This window comes from Podarcis vaucheri, assembly GCF_965113315.1.
Source record: "Podarcis vaucheri genome assembly, chromosome: 2".
In the NCBI taxonomy this organism is placed as follows: Eukaryota; Metazoa; Chordata; class Lepidosauria; order Squamata; family Lacertidae; genus Podarcis; species Podarcis vaucheri.
The window spans coordinates 109038896-109064263 of NC_138760.1; the positions used below are offsets into that span (position 1 = coordinate 109038896).

Consider the following 25368-nt stretch of genomic DNA (forward strand, 5'->3'; position numbering starts at 1 on the left):
CCTGCCCCCTGTATTTTCGTTGAGTTTAAGCACATTCAGATACAAAAAACAACAACCAGAAAATGTGAAGATAGAGAGCAGGAGAACAAACAGACCTCTAATCAACCCCTCCTCCTTTAGTCGCTCCTTATTTTATTGTTATGCAACACTGAAATGAATGTGCTAGTTTTTCTTTGGATTTGGGAATATTGGTTGGGAAGTCGTTTCTGTTGGGTTGGGTCCAGAGCATCCTTCCCATGAGCAGATGAGTCAATGAAGGAAATGGATGATGCAAGAACATAAGAGCATAAGACGAGCCTGCTGGATCAGGCCAGTGTAGCATCCTGTTTTCACAGTGGCCACCCAGATGCCTGTTGGGAGTAGGACCTGAGCATAGGCACATATTCCTCTTCCTGTGGTTTCCACCAACTGGTATTCTGAAGCATGCTGGCCCTGAATTTTTTTGCTGATTCCTCTCTCCCACCCCTGCCATGCACAGCCCCCCCCAATGCCAATTATTCTGTAGGATACCAAAACTGTTAAGAGTAGGGGGCTGCATGGGGAAGGCACAATTAGTAACCACAGGCTCTTTCCTCCATGCATGGGAGTGCCTCATGGAAACTCTGGGTTGTATCCAGTATCATTGTTCCTTTCCCTGCATACAGTGCCCCCTGCATACCCCCAAACCTGCTCCAGAGGGTTGGGTGAACCAGAACAGATTTTTTGGGGGTGTGTGTGGATCAGGGGGCATATTGGGAGAGGAGAGGGAGAGGAAGTCCTGTTGTGTAGGTAGATGTTCTTCTGCTAATGGGACAACTGCATTGGATACCAACCCTACAAAATAATATAAGAATAGCATGTTGGATCAGGCCCATCTAGCTGAGCCTCCTCTTCCCACAATGGCCAACCAGATGCCCGTGGGAAGGCAGGGAGCAGATCATGATCACAAAAGCACTCTCGCCTCCTGTGGTTTTCCAGCAACTGGTATTTGTAGGCATTGGTGCCTCCAACTCTGGAGGTAGAGTACAGTCATCATGGCTAGTAGCCCTTGACAGCTCTCTCCTCTAGGAATTTGTTCAATCTTCTTTTAAAGCCATCCAAGTTGGAGCCCATCATTGTCTCCTGGGAGAGCGAGTTCAATAGACCCTCCAGGCCATGTCTATCCCACTGTTGTTGCAATATCATTCCACGTTTTATCCTTGCCGGGTTTTAATTGAAAATAGGGAGCATATAAATAAATAAACCGCACAGAAGAAAACCAACAACCTCAAGTTCACTTGCACAATGCTATTAATAAAAGAGATTTGTGCTGACACCTGTTAGTAATATTTTATTCATGCAAATTGGTAGCAGAAACACTAACTTTCCTTTTTCTTCCAGAAGACCATACCTAGAATATTTAAATCCCATCTTTTTATGGAGAGAGAAAGCAGATGTGACTGACAGACAGTGTGGACTGTTCTGCAAATTTATTTTTAAGAAATAAAATCTGTTCAGAAATTCAAATTGGCAACTTAAAATAATCTCAAACTTCTGTTTCTTTTGGTAAAAAAATAATCATGTGCTGTCTTGCTTCAATGAAGATATGAAAAGTTTGCTAAATAAAAACAGATTCCCCCACCACCCAACGTTTTATGATCTCTTGCCAGGGCTTGCCAGCCAGCACTTCCTGATATTTTCTAGGCATCTTCAATTCCATGTCCCACTGTATGTGAAAATGGCTTGTGAGAGTGAGTTATAAATGTTCTGACTCCTCCACAGATTGGGGAACTTGGAGAAACACTATGGGCATTTCAGGTTCATAAGTCCATTGGAAGCCAGAATTGTGGCAAATTAGTTTTCTCGTATATGGAGATGTCGTTGTGATCATTCTGTGTCTCTGCAAGGAGTGTGTGAAATGAAATGCAGGAAACGTTCCTTGCTAGGTCACACTAATTTTGTGTTAATGTTTGGGTAAAATGGAGCTGCGCAGGTGCAGACCTAAAAGCAGGGGTCAGCAAACTTTTTTAGCAGGGGGCTGGTCCACTGTCCCTCAGACCTTGTGGGGGGGGGGCGGACTATATTTTGAAAATAAAAATAAAAATGAACGGATTCCTATGCCCCACAAATAACCCAGAGATGCATTTTTATTAAAAGAACACATTCTACTCATATAAAAACACGCTGATTCCCTCATCGTCCGCGGACCGGATTTAGAAGACGATTGGGCCGGATCCGGCCCCCAGGCCTTAGTTTGCCTACCCATGCCTAAAAGCAACTAAGGCTGCAATCCTCTACTCACTTACCTGGGAGTAATCCCCATTGACATCAATGGGACTTGCTTCTAAGTAGAAACTTATATGATTGCATCGTAAACCCTGTTTCCTTCTATAATCCCAGATGTGCTAATACAGCTTTGTGCTGTTGTTCATTGAAGAAAATGCATTATGTCCATGCTCTGAGGTTCGGGAGCAAGACTGAGTATTTTTCTTCCTGGTGTGCAATTATTCATTCATTTAGTTTAATTGTGATGTGTGTGCTGGGGGGGAGCTGGCCTCCCAATACTGTTGTCGCTGTTGATTGCCTGGACCGGGATGAGGCAGATGCGTTGGCAGAAGCACTGGATTAGTGGTAGTGCCACCAGTGCCACCATGTTCTCCCAACCTTACTGCTATCCCATTGCCATCCTCTGTCCAGGTAAGCAGCAGAGATGCTGGTGGCAGTAGGGCTTTTCCATGTCTCTGCCCCACCAGACACACGTCACTCCTGGTTTTTTGTTTATTTATTTATTCAACAGATTTAGTGAACAAAAGTGGTTTACAAAATGCACCTAAAAGCACAACCCATGAAATAAAATGCAATTATTTAAAGCCATTTAACATGTCTACTTTTCAGGATCAAGATGTGCCAGCACAAAACTAACAGCGTAGAACGCTGTCTCCTGCAGTGTCCGGTCATTGGTCCAACCTAGCTCAGTATTGTTCACACTGGCTGGCAGCATCTCTCTGGGATTTCAGGTCTCTCCCAGCCTTACCTGGGGAAGCTTGGGATTGATTCAGATCCTGTGTCACTGAGATATGGCCCTATGGCAAATGTAAAGCATGGGTTTTGCAGCTGATTGATGGATCGCATGCCAGCCGGGCCTTCATATAACTAGACCTATAAAATCAGCCTGTCACACCATTTCCACAGCTTGGTTTACATTAGCCACTATAGGCTACAGAAAAGGGTCTTTGAGTCCTGTTTAAAGGTACTGAGAGGTGTGGCTTGCCTGATCTAATGAGGGACTGATTTCTAGAGCTGCAGAGCCACTGCTCAAAAGGCCCTGTTTTGAGAGATCACCTGGAAAGAGTTTAGCTTAGGACAAAACAAACACCATCATGTTTCCTGTAAATGCTTCTCTGCCTCTTATAGTTGCAGAAGTTCAACAGGCGCTTTAAGCTTTGGTGCTCCTTTCTCTCTTGAAAGAAATGGCCTGAGTTTTGCTACCGCAAACAATTGTGAAGGAATGGGCCGTTGGCTTCTCCCATCCAATGACTGCGCTGTTAATACAATATTCCCCCCCCCCCCCTAAATTGAGCATTGTTGGGGAAGTGTGAAACTTCCCTGAGGAACTGTTCTAGCTTTCATAGCAAAGCAAAACAAAACTGGTTTCAGCATTCTTTGGGTGTGTTTTTTTGCCAGAAGAAGAATTGACAAATTTGCTTTTAATTCTTCTTCAGGTGAAATTCTGTGCCAATTATAGAAAGTACCTATTGAACCAAGGAATGCTTTTATGTTCTTCTTCATGGATAAAATCAGGGCTTTTTCCCCCCAGCCGGAACTCACAGGAACTCAGTTCCAGCAGCTCTAAGGTGGGCGCAATTGCCGTTATAAAAAAACAAGGGAGGTGTTCATGGTAAGTTCTGGCACCTCTTTTTTGGAAAAATAGCAGTGGATAAAATCTCCTCCTGTTTCAACTTCTGTGCCATCCAAACAAAGGAGGAGCAGACGCAAGCATATTCTTTCTCAACCTGGCACTCTCAAGGCAGTAAAATAGAATGCAAAGTTGTTCCAATCACACAAGCGAACCAAGAACAGAAGGAACATTTGCATCAACACAACTCAGTTTTCCTGTGCTACAAGGTTTTGAGAAAACTAAAGCATGTGTGTACACACATGTGAAATATGACTGAACAGTGCTACCGCCTTAAAAGAAAACAATTCCAGCTAATAATTTCTTCATTCCCCGCAGCCTTTCTTGAATTTTTTATTAGGTTCCGTTTATTGTCCCTTTTACAATTCCAGCCATTGTTTACTAAATAATTTCAGGTCATTTTAGGCTGACAGAGAAGCGTGGCTTCCTAGGGCTCTGTTTCTGCCCTTCTGTACATGATAGTCGCTTCCAGCTGAACTGTTGTAGCTACATAAAAATAAAAGCAAATTGATTGTAGATTCTGAGATCTTAGGAGTTCTCTTTTTGGAAAAAAAGGGTAGTGGGTGCAGTCTTATTTTCAACTGATTTTTTTAAAACATATGGCATTATTTTAATTGCTTTTATATATGAAATTGTTTTCAATTATCTTTGTTATTGATGTTTTTACCACAAAATAGCTCTGAGAAAGTTTATGGGCAGCAATTTATAAATGATTTCAAATCAAATAATTTTCATTTAAATACTCATCATTTCAAAACAGTCCTGAACATTTTTATTTGGGGGGGGGCATTCTGTTCAAAGGTTAATTACATGAGAAACACATTATGTTTCCCTTTGCAAACTTTTAAGCTCTACTTGGTCATAATCCCCACTGAATACAATGGGACTTACTTCTGAATAAGCGTGCATAGACTCATACTGCTAGAAAAACATATTCTACAATAGAATGGATTTTGCCCAAGCTGAAACAAATCCTCTCTGCCTAAATGTTCCTCAAAAAAATTCCTTTGTGCATTTTGAGGGTGACCGTGCTTTGAAAATTCGGGTGTTTTGGATATCCGGTAATAACATTTGACATCTAAAATTTTGTAGTAGCGGCCAGTATATGGTTGACAGCATGAAAAAGCTGCTAGACATGCAGTGGCAGCCAATATTCAGCAGCTTCTGGTGGGTGACATGCAGTAGCAACTGGCGTTTGACAGTATCTGCCATGTTATAGACACCACGTGACAATAGTTGGCATGTAGCCAGGAATCTATGGCACTACCTGACATGTTGTTGTTGTTGTTGTTTAGTCGTGTCTGACTCTTCGTGACCCCATGGACCAGAGCACACCAGGCACTCCTGTCTTCCACTGCCTCCCGCAGTTTGGTCAAACTCATGCTGGTAGCTTCGAGAACACTATCCAACCACCTCGTCCTCTGTCATCCCCTTCTCCTTGTGCCCTCCATCTTTCCCAACATCAGGGTCTTTTCCAGGGAGTCTTCTCTTCTCGTGAGGTGGACAAAGTATTGGAGCCTCAGCTTCAGGATCTGTCCTTCCAGTGAGCACTCAGGGCTGATTTCCTTCAGAATGGAGAGGTTTGATCTTCTTGCAGTCCATGGGACTCTCAAGAGTCTCCTCCAACACCATAATTCAAAAGCATCCATTCTTTGGTGATCAGCCTTCTTTATGGTCCAGCTCTCACAATTCCACATTTCCTGCATAATGGGCATTGCTGCTGCCACTGACCAAAATGGTTCAGCAGCCAAGTAGGGAGGGCATGAGAAACAGTGCATCTACAGGAGCAGTGGATTGGCTACACCGGTGTGCTCAGGCAGCTCTCTGCCCCACAGCATCCTCATAAGAAGCTGTACTGGTTCTTCTGGGAGGCCAACACACCACCACTGAGAGCCAGTGTCATGTAGCGGTTAGGAGTGGTAGTCTCGCAATCTGGGGAACCGGGTTCACGTCCCCGCTCCTCCACATGCAGCTGCTGGGTGACCTTGGGCCAGTCACACTTCTCTGAAGTCTCTCAGCCCCACTCACCTCACAGAGTGTTTATTGTGGGGGAGGAAGGGAAAGGAGATTGTGAGCCGCTTGGAGATTCCTTAGGGTAGTGATAAAGCGGGATATCAAATCCAAACTCCTCTTCTTCTTCTGGTCCACCCATGCTGCTTTTTGGGGTGGGGTGGTCTAAACCACTGAACCTCTTGGGCTTGCCGATCAGAAGGTTGGCGGTTCGAATCCTTACAATGGGGTGAGCTCCCATTGCTCTGTCCCAGTTCCTGCAAACCTAGCAGTTGCAAAAGCACACCAGTGTGGGTAGATAAATAGGTTCCGCTCTGGCAGGAAGGTAAATGATGTTTTCGTGTGCTCTGGCTTTCATCACAGTGTTCCGTTGAGCCAGAAGTGGTTTAGTCCTGCCACATGACCCGAAAAGCTGTCTGTGGACAAACGCCACAGCGTGATGAGAGCGAGATGAGAGCCACACACCTTTGACTAGGCTTAACTGTCCAGGCATCCTTTACCTTTTTACCTATATTGCAAGCGCCCTTTCTTCCATTGCTCTCACTGCTCCTTGCTTAGCTGTTGCTAACCCCATAGCCCCCTATGCAAAAGAAGCCATTCATCCAAAACGCACACAGCAGATTTAGAACCAGGTGAAGGAACTATATCAAGATTATTGGCTTGTGTAATGTATTTGGAGCACAGAATTGGAGTTTCTTCATAACAGGTTGCACACCTGAGACTAGCTTTCACCCGTCTTTTCTGTTCTGGTACTATAAATCTCAGATATACTGTAGTGTTCAGGTTTTTTACGCCAGCTCAGAGCTTTACAAGGCAAGACTAGGGATCGAAAGATCAGGCTCCTTCTGTTTTGTGCCACTTTCTGACGTGTTTGCTCCTAGGTCTGTTCCATTTCTGTGGCCATTTTTAAATTATTATTATTTATTTATTAAATTTGCACACTACCCGATACCTGCAGGTCTCAGGGCGATTACAACATTAAATCACAATATAAAATCACAAAATACATAATAAAAACAAAAACAACCCAATAACACACCCCTCCCCAACACATTTTTAAAAGGCATTTTTTAAAAAAGCATATGAAAATACTGTATGCATTCTGAAATGTGCTTTATTTGAAAATGTGCATTTTGAAACAGCGTGGTGCATGTTGTTGTTTTTTAGCTAAGAATTGCTTTGCAGCATTTAGAGAAGTGTGAAGCTTGATGGATGTGTTCTGAATCAAACACATTGGTTTGGGAGGTGCGCGTCAGGTCAGCTGCTGTCAAAATTCACAAAGATTGAATTGCTTAAGTATCCCTGGACATAGAAACCCAGGAAGCTGCCATTGGTTCATCAAGCTCCATATTGTCCATACTGGCAGTAGCTCTCTAGGGTTTCAGCCAGGGATCTCTTCCAGCTAAGGAGAGGAGAAATGTGATTCAGTACACATTTAAAGGTGAATCTATCACATGCCTCCTGCCTGCTCTCTCTAAGATCAGGCCCTTCTCTCTGTCCCAGCTAGAGTGAATGTGTGCCTAGGCAGAGAGAAAGAGAGAGCCTTCTCAGGAGTTATTCCCTTTATTTATTTTTTTGGCCTGTTACTGAAGACTTTTTTTTCCATTATCCTTATAGGGTTTTATTTTAGGAGCCAACTTGTATTTTAACTGCTGACCCTGCTGCTTTTTGTAATTGTTTTGTGTTGGTTTATTTATGCAAACAATTAACAACAATAGTCTCTGAGCAGTTTGCAAAGATACAGGGCAGAAAAGTAAATGAAAACCTGTTAAAACTATGAAATCGAACACAAATTTAAGTGTCCTCTGGAATAAATAAAAGTCTTTCTGTAGGTTTTGAAAGCTCAACAGGGAGGGAAGCCTGTGCGACCTTAACTGGAAGGGGGCTCCATAAAACCGAGCCCACAATACTCAGTGCATAGCTTCTGGATATGAACCTAGCATCTGAGAGATGGGGTACAGTGACTCCCCGGAAAATCTTAGTGATTGGGCAGGGATAAAAGGGATTAGGCAGATCTTTAGACATCCTGGACCAAAATGGTTAAGGGCCTTGTAAATTAATACAAGAAATTAATTGTGAAATTGTGGTGTTACTTACATTGTCAGGTAGTAATTTTAAAATGGAAGGGTATGATAGAAAGGTTTCAAGAAGAAAGAAAAGGGGAAATAATCAAAAAACCATAAGGTTAAATTCTGCTACGAGTAATTTTCCTGCTGCCCCTTCCCCAAAGCAGTTTCTTTCTTTCCCTTCTTCTCAGATAGATTGCTATCTTCCCATTTCATGTCTATTGAATCTCTGGTTCCCTTTCCAGAACCCCTTTTTCATTCTCCTTTCACAGAAGTGCTTCAATCTCCCTTACATTTTAATTGAATCAAATTTAATTTAAGCCAAATCAAAGGTCCTTTCAATACATCTACATAAGAAAGCACTTAATCTTAATAAACCACCATTTAAGACGGAGAGGGGAAGTTCTTCAGGAGCTGTGAAATTCATACAGCAAATGAAAATACTCTCTGTTCACATGAAAGGAGAATGAAGGAGTCCAAACAAAGCACAATTCTCCCATCTGAATTGTAGCCTGCATTATGTCTGATGAAATGAGGCGCACGGTGGGACTGACATTATGTCAGCACCAGGAACTGTCCATTAGAATATGGAAAATTATCTCATTCCCCCTTGGGCAGTTTTACATCATGGGGAAAGGGCATTTCCTGGAACTCTGCACCAATGGGCAGAAATCCTCTACAGATGTGATTATATTTATGGAAGCATTTCCTCTCTTGGTGTCATCTTGCTGACCCCGAGTAGGCTTTGTTCTTAATAGATCTAATTCACTTCTGAATAAAGAGTCAAAATTGGAAAGCTACAGAGCAGCTGCAGCTCCTTGAAGTATGTTGTCTGCTATGTCATGGAGCTGTCTAAGGTCTAGTGAATGCCTGTGCCCACTGAAACATCTTAGGTTACATTACCACAAATAGAAGACAAGGTGGGATGCAAGGAGATTAGCATCTGGTTAGCATCTCTCCCAAGGAAACTGGTGAAAAGTATTGTTTCTAGCTATTGGTTGGATATTTTAAATTGGTTCCAATGTTTGCATAATCACTTTTGGTTTATGCTTGTTTGAAATTGTATCTGCATATATATATATATATATATATATATATATATATGCAGGTTTTGGTGTCTTCGGGTGTCTTCCCGTGTAAGAGTCGGGGTGTCTGTGCGACGTTTCGACGAGGTCTCACTCGTCATCTTCAGGCTGGTGCTTTCGGCTTCTTGTTACTGGAAGCCGAAAGCACCAGCCTGAAGATGACGAGTGAGACCTCGTCGAAACGTCGCACAGACACCCCGACTCTTACACGGGAAGACACCCGAAGACACCAAAACCTGCATTCCTGTACCCGTGAAAATCTACGAAAGCATATATATATATATATATATATATATATATATATATATATATATATATATATATATATATATACTGTGATGGAAATCACCTTGAGACTTTGCGGAATAAGGCAATATATAAATAAGATAGTACAGTGGTACCTCGGGTTACATACGCTTCAGGTTACAGACTCCGCTAACCCAGAAATATTACCTCGGGTTAAGAACTTTGCTTCAGGATGAGAACAGAAATTGTGCTTCAGTGGTGCGGCGGCAGCAGGAGGCCCCATTAGCTAAAGTGGTGCTTCAGGTTAAGAACAGTTTCAGGTTAAGAATGGACCACTGGAACGAATTAAGTACTTAACCCGAGGAACCACTGATGTAAAAATAATGGAAATCTCTTCTGAACTTTTGCATTTTCACTCCTCAACATCCATTGCAGCAGCCTGGTCACCGACTGTTAACCCTGTCTCTGGTCTTTGAAAATCACAACCCTCTATATCAGTGTTTTTCAACCACTGTTCCTGGTGTGCCGCGGCAGCGAGGAGAGGCCCCCCAGCGCGGGGCTCTCGCTGTCTGGCTGCCTGCGAGCTTGGCGGGCAGCGCCTCCATCCGCAGCGCCCGCCTCGCGCCTCTCATCTGTTTAACCTTGAAGTCCCCCCCCCGGCGCGCTCTCCTTTCTCGGCGCTCCAAGCGGCGCTCCGGCTCCGGGGGGCGGAGGAAGAAGCTCCCGGGCTCTGGCGTGTCCTCCCGGGTGAGCGCCACTCGAGAGCCGCGAGGCGGGCACTGCGGACGGAGGCGCTGCCCGCCGAGCTCGCAGGCAGCCAGGCAGACAGACGGTGAGAGCCCCGCGCTGGGCGGCCTCTCCGGGGAGCGAGAGGCGCCGAGGAAGGAGAGCGCGCGCGGGGGGGGGGGCTTCAAGGTTAAACAGATGGACGTTGTGACCACAATCAGTTTGAATCCCTCTTTTTTTCCTAAGAAAATAAACATTTTACTGTTTTTAGGTATTCTCGTCTTATACCCATTCATGCAGTCCAATGTGTTTAAAGAATAATTGGGTAAACAGGGTGGGAGCAAAGCACCCCTTTGGAATTATCCTGTGAGAGGATGTTATTTTAAAGCACCTGTGTGCCAATTTGGGATGTCTGTAGAGTTTATTTTTCCACATTATAAAAATATGATACTCTCTCTTCTCAAAGGCAGATGTAATATTTTTAACAAATATTGTCATGAGTAAAAATAAGCCTAAGGTTGTTTTTTTTTTTTAAAAAAGTCAAATTTTCGCCCACTAGGCGGGCGCCGGACTGTGTCCACCCTATTTCCCATCCGTCCTGGGTGGGGATCAGATCGGATGGGATCGGATGAGAGCGGACAGGCGGCCTACTCTCATCCGATTCCCCATAGAGAGCAGCGGGGCTCTGACATCTCCCTCTCCGCACACAGTGGTTGTGTGCCTCATGATTTTTTTCATGAAACAAGTGTGCCTTTGCCCAAAAAAGGTTGAAAAACACTGCTCTATATCACTGAGCCAAAGTAACCAGGGAGGGAATTAGCTGATTTACAAACTTGAAATTCCTGCAGAATGGTTCTGTTAGTGGAGCACTAAGACACAGGGGAGGGAGGGGTGCAAGCAATTTTCTCCAACCTGTCTTAAGCACCCCTAATGTGTGGGAAATGGCAAAACGTAATATTTTAAGGGGGTCTGAAAATGAGACAAGGCTTCTGCTGCCTTTAACAATTTGCAAAGTTTGTTTGCTCAGTTTCTCTTTCTAGAAATGATCTATTTATAGCCAGGTGGAATTGAGGAACGGGATTGTGGTTTCTAAACTTGACGTTGAAAAGCAGACGCGCTTTTCCCCTTTCTAGCATTTCATCTATTATCTCTGTTAGAGGTTTCACTTCTGTTTCTCTGTTTCAGACCTCTTGTTTTTTATCTTCTGGTGCCCATGTTATCAGACACATGGGTTTAGGTCTGTGGGGACCAAAGAAGAGCCAGTGGAAGTATGGGGTAGATGTGGGGCCTTAGTTTGTAGTACACTGTGGTTTGGCATGACATGGGAGCACTGATCTTTCCTCCAGCCTGCCTGCTGGGTCACCGGGAGGACTTGTTAATGGGAGGTACCAATTGCAAGGGTGAGCCGCTCTTGTTGGTTCCTGTTGCAAGCTGGCAGTGGCATCTGGCTCTTCTGGCCTCCTGAGCTAGGGGCCAAAGCCTTACCATGCCAAACCTGACCCCCTTGAGGGGATCCCCTCATACAGCTATAGATCCTGCCCATTGCCAAACCCCTACTAAAGGAAACTGTGTGCAAGAAAAATATGCAAATAAGGAGTAAAGAGAAGGACAGATCCTGAAGCTGAGGCTCCAATACTTTGGCCCCCTCATGAGAAGAGAAGACTCCCTGGAAAAGACCCTGATGTTGGGAAAGATGGAGGGCACAAGGAGAAAGGGATGACAGAGGACGAGATGGTTGGACAGTGTTCTCGAAGCTACCAGTATGAGTTTGACCAAACTGCGGGAGGCAGTGGAAGACAGGAGTGCCTGGCGTGCTCTGGTCCATGGGGTCACGAAGAGTCGGACATGACTAAACAACTAAACAACAACAAAGGAGTAAAGAGAACCCTTGAACACCATGGTCAGTTTGCACCATGATTAAAAGTCTTTCCTGGCTCTGTTAAACAGCAACAACAAGGACGAAATGAGTCAAGTGGTTGGGTCAGTCAACAGCAGCGTGGACATTTGCACAGTTGTAGGTTCCGTCCCAATTGATAGACCAGACCATGGACCGCAGGAAGGCTAGACTTCCCCTGGGTTTGTTCCCTGGCCCTGCCTATGCAGGAGCCAACCATTGGCACTGATTGGCTCCCGGAGCTAACACCATCCTGAACCACAACAGCACCACCAACCACAAGAGCCCCTGCTTCTCAGGCCACCTACCACTGAGAGACAGTTAATCTGTGTTTCTTTCAACAGCATTAATGTGAGTTTTTGTATTAGGTCTACATTCCTTGCTGTGCCTTCTGATCAAAGTGTGCTGTCTACAGTGAAACACCTGATAATATAAGGTGTAAAAGATTCACGGAGTTGCACAAAGTCACTGCAAAATAGGTCAGCCTATCATCTTCAAACATCATGTTCTGACATTCAATAACAAAACAAAGAGAGATCACAATTCTGCAAAATTAACAGCAGCAGCAGTAGTTTTAAGTCAGTTTTGCAGGCCTGAACTGGATTGCTTCATTAATAAGGCATCTTGAGTGTGACCAGGGACAGTAGCTTTGGGGGCTCTGTTACCTCCCCCAAACTGCATCTTTAAAGTGACTACTACATTTTTTAAAAGTGAAACCAAGTTGACCAAGGAAGCCTACAGAGCTTCAGTGAGGTGAGATCTTTCATTTTGATGGACAGGTTTACATTTTAATCACAGTGTATTATTTTCTGAGGGCACTCCATTCACAGTGATTTGGGGAAAGGAAGGTGAAATAAAGTAAATTTTGAAAGTGTTTGTTTTTTCACATAGATCTATGCTGGGATTTTTTCCCCCATCACCACTTACTCCCTTATACAGGATAATGGAAAAATCTCTAACTGAAGAGGCACTAACCCAAAAATTCCCTGATGGGGAGGCAGAAGCTTACACTCCACCATCAAGAACCATTGGGGCAATCAGGTCCTTGTTACTGGGTGACATTTCTACCACCTAGTCTTTCTTGGGGATCCATACATTCACCCCTCGCTACCCTTCTCCTCTAAGCAAGTCAATGGAAATATTTTGCTTGGAATTAGGATGTTGCAACCCCCAGACTTCCAGCTGGGGGTGGTGGAAGCCCACCACCACCAGTGACCCTTAGAGCAGAGGTTATCAACCTTTTTCAGTCCTTATCTATCTCGACCAACTCCATTCTTTCTGTGGCACCCTTGTGCGGCTCAGGAGCTCAGTTATGTAACCCCTTGTCTGCAGAGCTGGCAGCCCCTCACGCTTCTTTGAACACCCTCCCTTGTGGAGTGTTCCCTCAGCCTCCTCCCCTCTCCCCTTTCCTTGGGAGTCCTCTGAGCAGCCGCTGCTACTACCCCTGGTCTCTGAGCTGCCCTCCTGCCCCAAAGGGAGGTGCCTCCTCACACTGCCCCACAGGGACCTGAGAAGAGGATGCCCCCAGCCTTAGTGACCCAACGGACACTTGCCAAAGGTGAACATGAGGTCAGCTGTGCAAGAGACGCAAGAGGGCAAGGTCAGCTGTATAGAGAAACAAGAGGGCATCAGAGGAAGAAGGGAAGGAAAGAGGGACGGAGGCCAGTGTTGCCCACGGCATCCCTGATTATCATTCAAGGCACCCCAGGGTGCCCCTGCACACTGGTTGAAAACCACTGTCTTAGAGTAACAGGGTCTTGCAGGAGGGTAGCCTTTCCTCTTGCCCCAGTCTCTCCTAAGTATTTGTGTCCTTTTTTCATCTCTACTCCTGCTTTCTGTGATTCCAGTTGTACCCACCTCCAAATAGTAAATTCTATCCTTATGGGATAACCGCTGCATCTGTCATTTTGAAATATAGCAACCTTCATCATTTCAGAAGAAGTCACCATGCCTAGAAATTGCGTACAATTGTGGCAGAAGGTAAAATATACTTTTCCTTTTCTTTTTACAATGATCAAACTATAAAGATACCTTACATGAACGCCTTACATGAATGCTTGTTCCACTCTGGAGAGGTTCCCATGCCTGAAAATTTCTTCCACTTCTGTGAAACGGGGGGGGGGGGAGTTACAGTTACTTTTAGATTTCCTATTACAGTGAATTGTGGAAAAACAGAGCTTTGTTCTCAATGGATCTAATTCAGTTCTGAATTAAGAGTCAAACTGGAAAGCTACAGAGCATCTCCAAAACATATCAGGCTGCTTCCCGAAGTTACAGATAGAGATGCAAGTTGAATATTGTGACTAGTGCTCAACGTCGATTGAAAGTGACTTGAGAAAGAGCATGTCATTTGGTCATGAGTTAGAGTCTCTTGTTTTCAGGAAAAAAAACATGGATGATAATGCTCTGCTAAGAAATGTGGTTTCCACCCTACCCTGTTTTGTTGTACATAACACAGTACAACACATATGACAAATGGGCGAGTTCAGAGTTGGGATGGAGCAGAGGACCCACAACAGCTTGCCAGCCCATTGTGATTTTGTTCCAGCCCTGGTCTTAAGCCATTCTCCACTCTCTGCTTTTATTCATTTATTTTTTATTTTAACCAAATTTTTATACCACTTCTAACCTGTTTTTGGTTCCCCCAAGTTGCTTCCAGGCTCATATTAGGAAGATGAAAAGAAAAATGGCAAAGAGAAAGCAACTTCGGAAGAGGGAGTTCCTGAAGAAAATGGGGGGGGGGAGAGAGAGAGGAAAAGATAAGCACCTTTCAAACCCATCTGTCTTTGCTGAAAATCATCCCTTTCTGAAACTGGTTTCAAGGAAGAAGTGGGCCACTGGGCTTTTCTTGCTCGCAATTACGTGTAACGTGTGGGTTGGCCTTCGGACCACAGAGAAACGGCTTTCAATCTCACCTCTTGCCACTGGATGTGACCCCATCATGTATTTCTGATAGCTCAGGACAAAGTGTACACCACACTTAATGACTCTCATTTGTTGCCATCGTCAGGCCCCAAAGCTACGTTTGGGCTTTTACAGATGAAACTGGACTTCCCAAGGACCTGGTTCTGCAAATTTTATAGAGCAGGTCACCAGTCTGTCTGGGGCATCCATATAATATCAGTCAGGTCTTTTGTGCCACAAGATAGCTAGGCAGGCCAGATCTGTCTATTCCGTACACAGAGGACTTTCACGGCATCCCTGGCAAAAACCTATCTCCCACTTTTTTGTACTGCCTTCCAGCCATAGATGCTTCTTGTTATGCATGAAGCATACAGGGTCTTGACTCATCTGCCAACCTTCCCTTTTTGGAACGCTGCGTGGTTGAAGCTGTCCTGAGGAATCCATAGAGATGGAATGGAAATGTTTTCTTTGTCACAGGGATTAGATACACAAAAGGCTCAGCCTTCTGCAGGCATCTGTGTGTGCTGTGTTACCAATCCTACCCTCTTCTTTTTCAAAAAGGAGGTGCAACAACATCATACTGCGAGAAGATGAGTGCTGCTACCTGCAGAGATACCAGCTGGGTGGAAGTCCTGGTAGTGTGTGAATGATTGTTGTCAACGAACTGGACTTAATCCACTGATTCGTTCCACACAGGTCAGCTGATGACCATTGGTTAGAAGTAATGAACTTCTAAGTAAGATTCCACCTTACATTACTGTCTCTCTAACAATCCCATTTTCTTCGTTGTTAGCAAATGGCTGCTCTTTGTGCTCTCATTTTATGCCGGCTTTAGCAGTGACAGTTTGCATCCAGAGCGCTGATGCCGTTGAGAGGAACTGTTTGTGCTTCGTGCTGTCAGGGACTGTACAAACTAGAGGAAAGTTTGCCGTGTTCCAATTTGAAGAAGTTGCATCCCTTCAGAAGTGCTTGAATATTCATCTGTTTACATTGTGTTGGGAGCAGAGGAGGGAGAGAGAGGAGTGTGCAAAATATGCCCACTCTCCCCGATTTCTAGAAAAGTTCCCTCCCCGCTTCTCATCCTTGAGACCACTTTGTGTGCAATGTACACCCTGGGAGGAGTGGTTTTGATTATTTATTCCCATACATGGTGTAGTAAGCGAGGAAACTGTGATGCCTTTGTGGCTAATTCACATAGGTTTTGCAGACATGGCAACACAAAATATTTACAACTGTTCTAAGCAGAGTTAAGACTAGATTGAAAAGAGACCCTTCCTATCCCAGGAGATACCTCTGAACATATAGACATGCGCAGTGTATCTTCATTTTTTGTGAACAGCAGCTCCATAAGTAGCTGGTAACTGCAGTTTTTTATTTGTTATATTAGGACCACAACATTTACAGTGTATATACCTATGCAGGTTTACTCGGGCAGAAGTCCCACCAACCCAGAAATGAGTGCTGAGGATTGCAGCCTTAATTGAGAAATTTCATTGTGGCCAGCATGACTAAGCCGTTTCTGGTGAACCAGAGCAGTGCATGGAAACACCGTTTACCTTCCCACCTTCCCTTCCTACCGGAGCGGTACCTATTTATCTACTTGCACTTTGACGTGCTTTCAAACTTCTAGGCTGGCAGGAGCAGGGACCGAGCAACAGGAGCTCACCCCATCACTGGAATTCAAACCGCTGACCTTCTGATCGGCAAGTCCTGGACTCTGGGGTTTAACCCACAGCGCCACCCGCATCCCGAGAAATTTCATTAAACCATATCAAAAGTAGGAATTTTCTTCTTTTGCACAGTGAAGTGTTATTCTGAGACAAGTGTCAGGAACCTTTGGCTCTCCAGATGTAGAATCGTAGAGCTGGAAGGGACCCCAAGGGCAATCTAGTCCAACCCCCTGCAATGCAGGAATCTCAACTAAAGCAGCCAACCACTTCTTAAAAATCTCTAGTGAATGAGAGTCCCACCCCCCCAAGGGAGTCTGTTCTTACTGTCAGAAAGATATTCCCGAGGTTGAGTCAGGATCTCCTTTCTTGTCACCTGAAGCCATCAGTTCGAGTTCCACTCTGCAGAGCAGCAGAAAATGAGCTTGCACCAAAACTACCACTTCTATCATTCCTGACTATGCTTTCTGGGGCTGCTGGGAGTTGAAGTTCAACACCTGCAGAGCCAAATGTTTCCCACACCTGTTCTAAGAGATTGCCTCCTATGACACATTTGTACATGATCTGAAAACAAAGGGTTGTATGCAACTCCGGAAAGGTAAAGGGACCCCTGACCATTAGGTCCAATCGTGACCGACTCTGGGGTTGCGGTGCTCATCTCGCTTTATTGGCCGAGGGAGCTGGCGTACAGCTTCCGGGTCATGTGGCCAGCATGACTAAGCCGCTTCTGGTGAACTAGAACAGCGCACGGAAACGCCGTTTACCTTCCCATCGGAGTGGTACCTATTTATCTACTTGCACTTTGACGTGCTTTCGAACTGCTAGGTTGGCAGGAGCAGGGACCGAGCAACTGACCTTCTGATCGGCAAGCCCTAGGCTCTGTGGTTTAACCCACAGCGCCACCCGTGTCCCATGTAACTCCGGAAAAGCAGTGGTGGCGACTGAGCTAGCTTGTGTAGACCTGCAGCTCCCACCACACATTCCTTTCATTGTGTGATCTGTTTATGCAGTAAGTGGATAGTTTGCATCTGATGAAGTTGCCTCTAGTTCATTAAAGCTTATGCAGTAATAAAGATGCTAGTTTTAAGGGGCTGGAAGACGTTCTGCTTTTGCTACAGCAGCAATAGTCCCCTCCCCACTCACCCCAAGTGTTCTTTTTAAAATTAAGAATAACTGGGTTTTTGTGTTTGTGTGTCCATTGGGAACAAGTCAGTTTTTAAAAAGGGATATTCTCCTTTATTAACTTGCATTTGTTTTACTTTTTCAGTTTATTTGCATGTGGAATTATGTATTTGCAATTCAGTTATTAGATCTTCCTTTGCATCTGCCTGTTTTAATGGTAACTAATAAAACAGATATTAAGCAAACAAATGCATAAGCAGGACGGCAAGGCATTTCACCATCATGTGCTAGCTTTTAAAAATATATATTATGCAGTTTAACAAAAAGTGAGGCCTCTTCAGAAGTGGTTCCCCCAAGCCCATTCCTCCATTTTATTCTGACCCAATTCTTTTGCATCCCTGGGTGTAGCCTGAGAGCAGGTTGGTGCAATAACAGCTGGGACAAAAAGCTTGTGGCTTGAGTTTGGGACCTTCACAACCTACTAGAGACTGGCCTACTTCACAGGATTGTTGTGAGAATAAAATGGGTGGAAGTACAGCAGCGTCCTGAACTACTTGGAGAAAGAGGAGTGGTATTAATATTTTTAATGGAAAGCGTCTGCAGAAAATGTTACTTCAGCAAACCACTGTTGTGTGTTCATTCTACAGCACCACTGAGATATCAAGAAACAGAAGTCTGGGAACAAGGGAGGTCAAAACTCACTTTAAAAGCTCTGTCTGTATAATGTTGCATATTGCTTGAGCTGTGGCTGATTCTACTTCAATTTTTCCACTTTTCACCATTCTAAGCTTGCAATCTGTTCGCTGGGGCACCATCTTGCAATCCATTATCACGTCTCAGGCTGAAAGGACTTTACACATATTATATCAGGGTTGGCTTTTGTTTCTTTAGGTCAGGTATCATTTGTATCATTTGTCTAATTTTCATTATACTGCTGACCACGAATTCACACAGTTTAGCTATTTATGTGGCAAGATTTTGAATTTTGACTTGCAGCAAATTAAAGTCTCCTTGCATTTCTTAGAATGTGCTGTTTATCATGGCCATATGTGGCTGATATTCTTATTATTGCTGTTGCTATTGTGGATCTTGAAGTTTTTCTAAGTTTGGCCTCATTGAGGGGCAGTATTTCAATATGAGTAGCAAAATGAGAGTACCCCTAAACATTTTTTTAGGAAAAAAAGCACTGGCTTAATTTTTTTAAAAAATGTATTTTTATTCAATTTCTAAGTCACCAAGAAACTTTTTAATTGCCCTGGGCAAGTGATATTACATACATACATGCATGCATGCATGCATACATAGATAATTTTATTTGTATTCTGCCCTTCCACAGTTCAAACCATGCTCAAGGCAGCTAAAAACATGAAAAAATACACTACGACATAGCAAAAGTGGTTATAAACAATAAATAAAACATTTAAAAATGCACAACCAATCTGAACAATTTCCACGTAAATCAAAAGATCTAAAATAAAAATACAGAAATCCAACAGCAGCAACGGCAACAGTCCCCTCCCTCACCCACCCCCAACAGTCTTTTCAGAGACCTCAGCTTTCGTAGCTGGAGTCAGTCAGGGCCCTGCTCTCCCAGGCCAGGTGGAAAAGGCAAGCAAGGCAGAGAGCAGGTCTTCCAGGACTCACAGCCAAAGTGTATCAACTCAATAGATATAACAAATCTTTATTTCTTGGTGAAGCTGTTCTCTCCAATAAAAAAAAAAGGCTTGGAATCTTCTTCCTCGACATCATTGTTGGCCAAACTTAGGTGATGATGACTGTTGTCATTTTTAATTAAGAGGTGAAGTCCACTCTTCTACCCCACAAAATGTAGAATGCAATATCTAAGTAATAATTATCTGCCCTCAGAGGAGACTACTCCATGCATTTCTGCATGAGGCAGTCATGCGCTCGTGCCTCCTGGTTGTCATTACTCATGTGGTGCACTGACATGTTTAGCCCAGGCTTAAAGACATTTAAAGCCCCCCAAAGAACCAGCAGATAAGCCAGGGGTCAGCAAACTTTTTCAGCAGGGGGCTGGTCCACTGTCCCTCAGACCTTGTGTGGCGCGGACTATATTTTGAAAAAAAATAAATGATCGGATTTCTATGCCCCACAAATAAACCAGAGATGCATTTTAAATAAAAGCACACATTCTACGCGTGTAAAAACATGCTGATTCCCAGACCGTCTGCGGGCCAGATTAAGAAGGCGATTGGGTCGGATCTGGCCCCCGGGCCTGATCCATGGACCAGAGCACGCCAGGCACTCCTGTCTTCCACTGCCTCCTGCAGTTTGGTCAAACTCATGCTGGTAGCTTTGAGAACACTGTCCAACCATCTCGTCCTCTGCCGTCCCCTTCTCCTTGTGCCCTCAATCTTTGCCAACATCAGGGTCTTTTCCAGGGAGTCTTCTCTTCTCATGAGGTGGCCAAAGTATTGGAGCCTCAGCTTCCAGTGAGCACTCAGGGCTGATTTCCTTCAGAATGGAGAGGTTTGATCTTCTTGCAGTCCATGGGACTCTCAAGAGTCTCCTCCAGCACCATAATTCAAAAGCATCAGAAGATCGGTGGTTCGAATCACCACGGTGGTTCGCCAGAAGCGGCTTGTTGTTGTTTAGTCGTTTAGTCGTGTCTGACTCTTCGTGACCCCATGGACCAGAGCACGCCAGGCACTTCTGTCCTCCACTGCCTCCCACAGTTTGATCAAACTCATGCTAGTAGCTTCAAGAACACCATCCAACCATCTCATTCTCTGTCGTCCCCTTCTCCTTGTGCCCTCCATCTTTCCCAACATCAGGGTCTTTTCCAGGGAGTCTTCTCTTCTCATGAGGTGGCCAAAGTATTGGAGCCTCAGCTTCACGATCTGTCCTTCCAGTGAGCACTCAGGGCTGATTTCCTTCAGAATGGAGAGGTTTGATCTTCTTGCAGTCCATGGGACTCTCAAGAGTCTCCTCCAGCACCATAATTCAAAAGCATCAATTCTTCGGCGATCAGCCATCTTTATGGTCCAGCTCTCACTTCCATACATCACTACTGGGAAAACCATGGCTTTTACTATACGGACCTTTGTTGGCAAGGTGATGTCTCTGCTTTTTAAGATGTTGTCTAGGTTTGCCATCGCCTTTCTCCCAAGGAGCAGGCGTCTTTTAATTTCATGACTGCTGTCACCATCTGCACTGATCATGGAGCCCAAGAAAGTAAAATCTCTCACTGCTTCCATTTCTTCCCCATCTATTTGCCAGGAGGTGATGGGCCCAGTGGCCATGATCTTCGTTTTTTTGATGTTGAGCTTCAAACCATATTTTGCGCTCTCCTCTTTCACCCTCATTAAAAGGTTCTTTAATTCCTCTTCACTTTCTGCCATCAAGGTTGTGTCATCTGCATATCTGAGGTTGTTGATATTTCTTCCGGCAATCTTAATTCCGGCTTGGGATTCATCCAGCCCAGCCTTTCGCATGATGAATTCTGCATATAAGTTAAATAAGCAGGGAGACAATATACAGCCTTGCCGTACTCCTTTCCCAATTTGGAACCAATCAGTTGTTCCATATCCAGTTCTAACTGTAGCTTCTTGTCCCACATAGAGATTTCTCAGGAGACAGATGAGGTGATCAGGCACTCCCATTTCTTTAAGAACTTGCCATAGTTTGCTGTGGTCAACACAGTCAAAGGCTTTTGCATAGTCAATGAAGCAGAAGTAGATGTCTTTCTGGAACTCTCTAGCTTTCTCCATAATCCAGCGCATGTTTGCAATTTGGTCTCTGGTTCCTCTGCCTCTTCTAAATCCAGCTTGCACTTCTGGGAGTTCTCGGTCCACATACTGCTTGAGCCTTCCTTGTAGAATTTTAAGCATAACCTTGCTAGCATGTGAAATGAGTGAAATTGTGCGGTAGTTGGAGCATTCTTTGGCACTGCCTTTCTTTGGGATTGGGATGTAGACTGATCTTCTCCAATCCTCTGGCCACTGCTGAGTTTTCCAAACTTGCTGGCATATTGAGTGTAGCACCTTAACAGCATCATCTTTTAAAATTTTAAACAGTTCAGCTGGAATACCATCACTTCCACTGGCCTTGTTATTTGCAGTGCTTTCTAAGGCCCATTTGACTTCACTCTCCAGGATGTCTGGCTCAAGGTCAGCAACCACACTACCTGGGGTGTACTTAGCCATATAATAAAAATAAAAATAATAAAATAATAATAATCCAAAAGCATCAATTCTTCGGCGATCAGCCTTCTTTATGGTCCAGCTCTCACTTCCATACATCACTACTAGACCCATGAGATAAGCAGTAGCATTTGTGGTGCACTAGAATGTTCGGTGCTGGCACCCAAGGCTGTAGCCATCTACTCTCCTTCCCCTCAAATGAGAGTGGTGGCAAGCAAAGCGAATCAGATATTGCCTTTGGTGTTGCAGGTCCAATCAAGTAAGAGGGAATGGCCAAGCCCTCTCCGCCCTGCCCCCTCATCACTCTGGAGCCATCATTGCCCCTGTGACCTCAAAAGTGTCATCTGATTGGCTGAACCCATTGACACTCCTAAGGGAGGGGGTACTTAAACTAAAATGACAGCAGGTGGCTGAAATTTTGCTTGCCATTGGTGTGTGCCAGTTGCCACCGTTGCCTGCCCACTGCAGCTAAGCTTAAAAGTGTGAGGCAGCAGGAATGGTGGGGGGAGGCAGCGGGTGGCAGTGCCACTGCTGCCAAGGTAGGCACTCCCAGGGACCTCTCCTAGGGCCTTAACCCTTGTAGTGCCTCTGATGCAGGGACAGGATGTGGTACCCTCCCTTGTGGAACAGGTGCCTTAGTTGTTCACAGGAGCCGTTAGCTATTTTATGAATTAGCCCAAGAGTTTGGGTACGGAAGACAGGTAAAAACAAAGGAAAGAAAGCAGTTGTTGTTGGTGTTCATTGCCTCCCTTCCCTCCTCCGTCCACTCCAGGAATAATAGCACCAGGAATAATTTTGCAGTGACTGGATTTTATTTATGGATTGTTGTGCGTGTGTGTGTGTGTATTTCAAAATTAGCTGGGCTCTGGATTGGGACTTGTGAAATGCGAACTGAAGGAATTCAGATTCAAAAGGGACCCACACGTAAATGCTTTTGATAGAGAAACCTTTTATTTCCCCTTTCCACTGCAGCTTTTGAGATACATTACATGGGCACATACATTGCCAGTACAGGGTTATGGTTTCCTTTCTGATTCTGTGTTAAGAATAATAAAAAGGCTATGGATAAATGCATTAGGTGTTACGGAGCTGTAGAATAGGCAGCATATATTATTGTTAATTCATGTAGCCAGCCTACATTTTAATAGCTGCTAAGGAGCCATTACAGTGCATGCTGTGAAGGTATATTAAAACAATACACAAAAGTAGCTTAAATCCTAATGGATGCTTCAACTTGCAGTAACACAATATCTGGAGCAGTAGATCTATAGTTCTGCTTTTTCTTAATTGCTTCTATTATGAGTCTTTAGAGTTTTTTTTTTTTCATTCAGAATAACCAAACGGCATCGAAATGCTACTGTGCGTCATCTACATTTTGTGTAAATGTTGTATGGTTTGACAGATTTTTTTTTTGTTAGATTAGATCAGATCTAGTGCTAGAACAAGCCTGCTTGTTCTCTATATAGTCCTGCTACATGGCTAATCTGCACCCTGCTTGATGGCCTCATCTGCACCATACATTTAAAGCACTTCAATACTACTTTAACCGCCATGGCTTCTCCCCAGGGACTGTTGTTTGTTAGGGGTGCTGATAGTTGCTAGGAGACCTCTGTTTGCTTCACAGAGCTACAAATTGCAGAACGGTTTAACAGTCAGCCCATCTTCCCGGGAAACGAACTACAATTCTCAGCATTCTTTGGGAGGAACCCATGGCTGTTTAAAGTGATAGGACACTGCTTTAAATGTATTGTGGCAGATGTGGTTTTATACAGTGAGACCACAGGTCCTCCAGTCAAATATTTATTTTCAGAAAAGGTGGGCTATGTTCTTCAAGATCTCTGGCAATTCATTTTTTATTATTATTATTTGGTATGAAAAATAACTAAGATCTTGATAACTGACAAGAGATGTTATATGAGCAAGGAACTGACCAGACCAATTTTTAGTTTGAAGTGCAAACAGAGGCATCAAAGCTAAAAAAAATATTTGGACATACCAAGCTGACTAAGGCCACATCCATACCATACATTTAAGGAATAATAATAATAATAATAATAATAATAATAATAATAATAATAAATTTATACCCCGTCCATCTGACATTAAAACATCAGTCATTAAAAACTTCCCTAAACAGGGCTGCCTTTAGATGTCTTCTAAACGCGAGATAGTTGTATATCTCTTTGACATCTGATGGGAGGAGACAGGGTGGAGAAGGCCCTCTGCCTGGTTCCCTGTAACTTGGCTTTTCGCAGGGAGGGAACCGCCAGAAGGCCCTTGGCAGTGGACCTCAGTGTCTGGGCAGAATGATGGGGATGGAGGTGCTCCTTCAGGTATACTGAACCGAGGCCATTTAGGCCTTTAAAGGTCAACACCAACACTTTGAATTGTGCTCAGAAACATACTGGGAGCCAATGCTCGGAAACGTACTGGGGCTACCATTTTAGCAGGCATGGAATATGGGAAATCCCAAAAATCCTGGGAGCTGCCATTTGTTCAGGATGCTGAGAGCTGAGGAGACCCATGTTCCCCTCACAGAAGTACAATTCCCAGTTTCCTAGGGAAAGGGGTGGATTGTTAAATCAGATCTGTAAGGGGAATAGGAGTCTCTTCACCTCTCAGCAACCTTACCAAACTGCAGTTCCCAGGATACTTTGGGGGAAGCCATGCCTCTTTAAAGTGGTATGATACTGCTCTTAAGGTGTAGTGCAGATGGGGCCTCTGATACTCTTAGCAACTCAGAAGATTCTACAGTGATTAAAAAAGAAAGTAGTTTTGTAGGTTTTTGTGTTTCTTCCCTAATAGCCTTGTGCCAGGTAGACCAAATAACTTAATACATTTCTGGGATCTGGAATGTCAGAAGTTTTTGACCCCAATAAACACTTCCATTCGGGACTCGAGAATTTTTCAATTACGCCTGGACCAAAAAAGCTGGTTGGCTAACATGAGGTCAGATTCAGTATCTCTTGTGCAAAAGGAAAAATGGGCACCAAACAATGCAAAAGGTTAATAAGTAGGACAGGTCTGAGAGATGCTGCTTCACTGGTGTAATCCCCACACAATAGCAAAGGTGAGGAAAGGAACACTCAGAGACTGCGCTTCAGAATTAATCAATCATTTGGCAGAAAGCAGAAATGGTGGTGGGAAAAGGTGAGAAATAATAGAATGAGGAGTGAGGGAAAGTGAAGCTTTTGGGTGAGAAATCTGCTGTGAGACTACTGGAATAAAGCTGTCAAGTTAAAGTCGGATGTGTTCTAGACCTGCAAGACCTTCTGCAAAAGGATGTTCTCTTAATTCCTTACAGCTGGATCATGTGAGCTACAGCCCAAGGTGCTCGGAGTCATGTGATGGCCCATGCACAGGGAAGGGGCATCCTGAAGGCACCATAACCTGTGACCCTTTCTGTCCCAAGGAAGCTATCGTGTTTGTTATACCCTTGGCATGTTGATAGCTTTACACAGCATGGAGATGGTTCCTGGTGCACGTGAGCAAGACTGGAATTCCCCCTCCCATAAGGATGTAGGAAGAGCCTGTTGGATCAGTCCAGTGGCTCATCAAGTGGCCAACCAGATGCGTGTCAGAAACCCTCAAGGAGGTCCTACCTACATGAG

The 25368-nt window shown here is 44.3% G+C and overlaps 1 protein-coding gene across 5 annotated transcripts in view; it reads left to right on the forward strand.

Annotated features, from left to right (window-relative positions):
* Positions 1–25368, forward strand: part of FHIT (fragile histidine triad diadenosine triphosphatase) — a 1063956-nt gene that overhangs the window by 632158 nt on the left and 406430 nt on the right. The window lies entirely within an intron of this gene.